This window comes from Aegilops tauschii, chromosome 3, assembly GCF_002575655.3.
Source record: "Aegilops tauschii subsp. strangulata cultivar AL8/78 chromosome 3, Aet v6.0, whole genome shotgun sequence".
NCBI lineage: Eukaryota > Viridiplantae > Streptophyta > Magnoliopsida > Poales > Poaceae > Aegilops > Aegilops tauschii.
In genome coordinates this window covers 56,336,362-56,342,773 of record NC_053037.3, presented here as the reverse complement: position 1 = coordinate 56,342,773, position 6,412 = coordinate 56,336,362, and the positions used below count along the sequence as shown (strand labels likewise).

The following is a 6,412-nucleotide window of genomic DNA, read 5'->3' as shown; positions in this document are numbered from 1 at the left end:
GTAGCAACTACAGGGACTGGGTCCGTAACTTGAGGATTATCCTCATTGCTGCATAGAAGAATTACGTCCTGGAAGCACCGCTAGGTGTACCACCCGCGTCGGCAACTGCAGACATTGTGAATGCCTGGCAGTCGTGTGTTGATGACTACTCGATAGTTCAGTGTGCCATGCTTTACGGCTTAGAACCGGGACGTCAATGAAGTTTTGAATGTCATGGAGCATATGAGATGTTCCAGGAGTTGAAGTTAATATTTCAAGCAAATGCCCGGATTGAGAGATATGAAGTCTCCAATAAGTTCTATAGCTGCAAAATGGAGGAGAATAGTTCTGTCAGTGAACATATACTCAGAATGTCTGGGTACCACTACCACTTGACTCAACTGGGAGTTAATATTCCTAATGATAGTGTCATTGACAGAGTTCTTCAATCACTGCCACCAAGCTACAAAAGCTTCGTGATGAACTATAATATGCAAGGGATGGATAAGACAATTCCCGAGCTCTTCATGATGCTAAAGGCTGCGGAGGTAGAAATCAAGAAGGAGCATCAAGTGTTGATGGTCAACAAGACCACCAGTTTCAAGAAGAAGGGAAAAGGGAAGAAGGGGAACTTCAAGAAGAACGGCAAGCAAGTTGCTGCTCAAGTGAAGAAGCCCAAGTCTGGACCTAAGCCTGAGACTGAGTGCTTCTACTGCAAAGGGACTGGTCACTGAAAGCGGAACTGCCCCAAGTATTTGGCGGATAAGAAGGATGGCAAAGTGAAAGGTATATTTGATATACATGTTATTGATGTGTACTTAACTAATGCTGGCAGTAGCGCCTGGGTATTTGATACTGGTTCTGTTGCTCATATTTGTAACTCAAAACAGGGACTACAGATTAAGCGAAGGTTGGCTAAGGACGAGGTGACGATGCGCGTGGGAAATGGTCCCAAAGTCAATGTGATCGCCGTCGGCACGCTACCTCTACATCTACCTTCGGGATTAGTTTTAGACCTGAATAATTGTTATTTGGTGCCAGCGTTGAGCATGAACATTATATGTGGATCTTGTTTGATGCGAGACGGTTATTCATTTAAATCAGAGAATAATGGTTGTTCTATTTATATGAGTAATATCTTTTATGGTCATGCACCCTTGATGAGTGGTCTATTTTTACTAAATCTCGATAGTAGTGATACACATATTCATAGTATTGAAGCCAAAAGATATAAGTTTAATAATGATAGTGCAACTTATTTGTGGCACTGCCGTTTGAGTCATATTGGTGTAAAGCGCATGAAGAAACTCCATGCTGATGGGCTTTTGGAATCACTTGATTATGAATCACTTGATGCTTGCGAACCATGCCTCATGGGCAAGATGACCAAGACTCCGTTCTCTGGAACAATGGAGCGAGCAACAGACTTGTTAGAAATAATACATACTGATGTATGCGGTCCGATGAGTGTTGATGCTCGTGGCGGGTATCGTTATTTTCTGACCTTCACAGATGATTTGAGCAGATATGGATATATCTACTTGATGAAACATAAGTCTGAAACATTTGAAAAGTTCAAAGCATTTCAGAGTGAAGTGGAAAATCATCGTAACAAGAAAATAAAGTTTCTACGATCTGATCGTGGAGGAGAATATTTGAGTTACGAGTTTGGTCTTCATTTTAAACAATGCGGAATAGTTTCGCAACTCACGCCACCCGAAACACCACAGCGTAATGGTGTGTCCGAATGTCGTAACCGCACTTTATTAGATATGGTGAGATCTATGATGTCTCTTACTGATTTACCGCTATCATTTTGGGGTTATGGTTTAGAGACGGTTGCATTCACGTTAAATAGGGCACCATCTAAATCCTTTGAGATGACACCATATGAACTGTGGTTTGGCAAGAAACCCAAGTTGTCGTTTCTCAAAGTTTGGGGCTGCGATGCTTATGTGAAAAAGCTTCAACCTGATAAGCTCGAACCCAGATCGGAGAAATGTGTCTTCATAGGATACCCAAAGGAGACTGTTGGGTACACCTTCTATCACAGATCCGAAGGCAAGATATTTGTTGCTAAGAATGGATCCGAGTTTCTCTCGAAAGAAGTGAGTGGGAGGAAAGTAGAACTTGATGAGGTAATTGTACCTTCTCCCAAATTGGAAAGTAGTACATCATAGAAGTCAGTTCCAGTGACTCTTACACCAATTAGTGAGGAAGCTAATGATGTTGATCATGAAACTTCTGATCAAGTTACTACTGAACCTCGTAGGTCAACCAGAGTAAGATCCGCACCAGAGTGGTACGGTAATCCTGTTCTAGAGGTCATGTTACTTGACCATGACGAACCTACGAACTATGAGGAAGCGATGATGAGCCCAGATTCCGCGAAATGTCTTGAGGCCATGAAATTTGAGATGGGATCCATGTATGAGAACAAAGTATGGACTTTGGTTGACTTTCCCGATGATCGGCAAGCCATAGACAATAAATGGATCTTCAAGTGAGTGGGAGCTCTGTAGCATTTCTAATATTATATATGGATGACATATTGTTGATTGGAAATGATATATAGAATTTCTGGATAGCTTAAAAGGATATTTGAATAAGAGTTTTTCAATGAAAGACCTCGGTGAAGCTGCTTATATATTGGGCATCAAGATCTACAGAGATAGATCAAGAAGCTTAATTGGACTTTCACAAAGCACATACCTTGATAAAGTTTTGAAGAAGTTCAAAATGGATCAAGCAAAGAAAGGGTTCATGCCTGTGTTACAAGGTGTGAAGTTGAGTCAGACTCAATGCCCAACCACTGTAGAAGGTAGAGAGAAAATGAAAGTCCTTCCCTATGCTTCAGCCATAGGTTCTATCATGTATGCAATGCTGTGTACCAGACCTGATGTGTGCCTTGCTATCAGTTTAGCAGGGAGGTACCAAAGTAATCCAGGAGTGGATCACTGGATAACGGTCAAGAACATCCTTAAATACCTGAAGAGGGCTAAGGATATGTTTCTCGCTTATGGAGGTGACAAAGAGCTCGTCGTAAATGGTTACGTCGATGCAAGGTTTGACACTGATTCGGATGACTCTAAGCCACAAACCGGATACGTATTTATATTGAATGGTTGAGCTGTCAGTTGGTGCAGTTCTAAGCAAAGCGTCGTGGCGAGATCTACGTGTGAAGCGGAGTACTTAGCTGCTTCGGAAGCAACAAATGAAGGAGTCTGGCTGAAGGAGTTCATATCCGATCTAGGTGTCATACCTAGTGCATCGGGTCCAATGAAAATCTTTTGTGACAATACTGGTGCAATTGCCTTGGCAAAGGAATCCAGATTTCACAAGAGAACCAAGCACATCAAAAGACGCTTCAATTCCATCCGCGATCAAGTCAAGGAGGGAGACATAGAGATTTGCAAAATACATACGAATCTAAATTTTGCAGACCCGTTGACTAAGCCTCTCTCACGAGAGAAACATGATCAGCACCAAGACTCCATGGGTGTTAAAATCATTACAATGTAATCTAGATTATTGACTCTAGTGCAAGTGGGAGACTGAAGTAAATATGCCCTAGAGGCAATAATAAAGTTGTTATTTATATTTCCTTATATCATGATAAATGTTTATTATTCATGTTAGAATTGTATTAACCGGAAACTTAGTACATGTGTGAATACATAGACAAACGGAGTGTCACTAGTATGCCTCTACTTGACTAGCCCGTTAATCAAAGATGGTTAAGTTTCCTAGCCATAGACATGAGTTGTCATTTGATGAACGGGATCACATCATTAGAGAATGATGTGATTGACAAGACCCATCCGTTAGCTTAGCACTATGATTGTTTAGTTTGTTGCTATTGCTTTTCTTCATGACTTATACATGTTCCTATGACAATGAGATTATGCAACTCCCGAATACCAGAGGAACACTTAGTGTGCTATGAAACGTCACAACGTAACTGGGTGATTATAAAGATGCTCTACAGGTGTCTCCGGTGGTGTTTGTTGAGTTGGCATAGATCGAGATTAGGATTTGTCACTCCGATTGTCGGAGAGGTATCTTTGGGCCCTCTCGGTAATGCACATCACTATAAGCCTTGCAAGCAATGTGACTAATGAGTTAGTTGCGGGATGATGCATTACGGAACGAGTAAAGAGACTTGCCGGTAACGAGATTGAACTAGGTATGACGATACGACGACCGAATCTCGGGCAAGTAACATACCGATGACAAAGGGAACAACGTATGTTGTTGTGCGGTTTGACCGATAAAGATCTTCGTAGAATATGTAGGAACCAATATGAGCATCCAGGTTCCGCTATTGGTTATTGACCGGAGATGAGTCTCGGTCATGTCTACATAGTTCTCGAACCCGTAGGGTCCGCACGCTTAACGTTCGATGACGATATGTATTATGAGTTTTGTGATTTGATGTACCGAAGGTTGTTCGGAGTCCCGGATGTGATCACGGACATGACGAGGAGTCTTGAAATGGTCGAGACATAAAGAATGATATATTGCACGATATTATTCGGACACCGGATGAGTTCCGGGGGTCACCGGATAAATATCGGAGTGCCGGAAGGGTTATCGGAACCACCGGAGAAGTAATGGGCCTTATTGGGCCTAGGGGAGAGAGAGAGGGGTAGCCAAGGGCTGGCCGTGCGCCCCCCATGGGCCTAGTCCGAATTGGACTAGGGGGAGGGCAGCGCCCCCTCCTTCCTTCTCTTTCCCCTCTCCTTCCTTCTTCTCCTAGTTGGACTAGGAAAGGGGGGATCCAACTCCTACTTGGAGTAGGATTGCCCCCCTTGGGCGCGCCCTATGAGGGTCGGCCGGCCTCATCCTTGCTCCTTTATATACGGGGGCACCCCATAGACACACAAGCTGATCTTAGCCGTGTGCGGTGCCCCCCTCCACAGATTTCCATCTCGGTCATATTGTCGTTGTGCTTAGGCGAAACTCTGCGTCGGTAACTTCATCATCACCGTCACCACGCCGTCGTGCTGACGAAACTCTCCCTTGGTCTCAGCTGGATCTATAGTTCGAGGGACGTCACCGAGCTGAACGTGTGCAGATCGCGGAGGTGCCGTGCGTTCGGTGCTTGATCGGTTGGATCGCGAAGACGCTCGACTACATCAACCGCGTTACTTAACGCTTCCGCTTTTGGTCTACGAGGGTACGTGGACACACTCTCCCGGCTTGTTGCTATGCATCTCCTAGATAGATTTTGCGTGATTGTAGGAATTTTTTTGAAATACTGCGTTCCCCAACATATGTGCATTACTGAAGGGAGTAGCTTGGAACAGTCTTTATATAGCTGGAGTCCGCGGCGAGGTAGCGGCCACTGGCCGATCACCTCAGGACGTTTGCACACTGCTGCAATGTGGCTGCCTGTCATCTCTCTGATGATCATGCTGATCAGATGAGTTTTGTTTACTGTTAACAAAGCTAGCTTCTTACCACCAGCAGCATACAGGAGCCTATCTGTACATGTTCAGAAAACAATGGATGTGCTTCAGAGGCTAATCGCACACACATAGTAGTACTATAACAGAATTAACGGTCCAAGCTAAAGCAGAGATTTATAGCCTTTTTGGGTGCTATATAAAGGCCGTTGTCACACAGATAACTTTGAAATGATGGGAGCACTCAGACCTGAAAGCACATAACCCAAATCGTTTTCTGGACTCGTTTTTGTCAGAAGGAGCACTTGCAGTCACATACAAGTCGGCAGTAAAATTGCCCTCTAAAAAAGAGTCGGCAGTAATTTGAGGAACATATATATAAATAGGCCTCAAAACCACATGCCACTTTACATAATCAAGAAACATGAATCGTAAGGACTAATAAGGAACGGTCCGTGATTTGCACCATCTTGTCACTAAGTAACAAGGACGTTTGTTTCGCTAGTAACTCAACAAGTGGGGTGGTAGCGCAGTTGGCTAGCGCGTAGGTCTCATAGCCGAATTTTGCGAGTTATCCTGAGGTCGAGAGTTCGAGCCTCTCTTACCCCACCAAAAAAATGACCATCGTTGTGATGAAAACGCTCAGTGGCAACTTGGGTCGCCACATGTACACCTGATTCATCAGGTGAAAACTGAGCTACTCTGAACCTGGTCTGCTTTTTTACGTTTTTTGCTGTTACGTTTGATGCCTCTCTGCCTTGGCGTGTAACCTCATCTTGCTCTCTGATGGTTCTGTTGCTGTAAGAACACCTTTGCGATGTCCTTCTGCGGTCCTAAAATAAAGAATAGATGCAAATCATCAGATTATAAAGAAGAAACAAGGTACAAAATGTACAGTGTGTGTGTGTGGCCACATCCCACATGTAGCAAAAATACTTGCTTTTTCAACGAAGTAGAACACAGCCGGAGAGCAAGGCCTCTGGGTCCATTCAAAGATTTCACTAGCAACGACTTCTGGAACCACA

The 6,412-nt window shown here is 43.9% G+C and overlaps 1 non-coding gene across 1 annotated transcript; it reads left to right on the top strand.

Annotated features, from left to right (window-relative positions):
* Positions 1-5,905: 5,905 nt before the first annotated feature.
* TRNAM-CAU (transfer RNA methionine (anticodon CAU)) lies at positions 5,906-5,996 on the top strand. Its single transcript is given in 2 exon segments — positions 5,906-5,943; positions 5,961-5,996. It is a non-coding gene; the product is annotated as a tRNA-Met (tRNA).
* Positions 5,997-6,412: the final 416 nt, after the last annotated feature.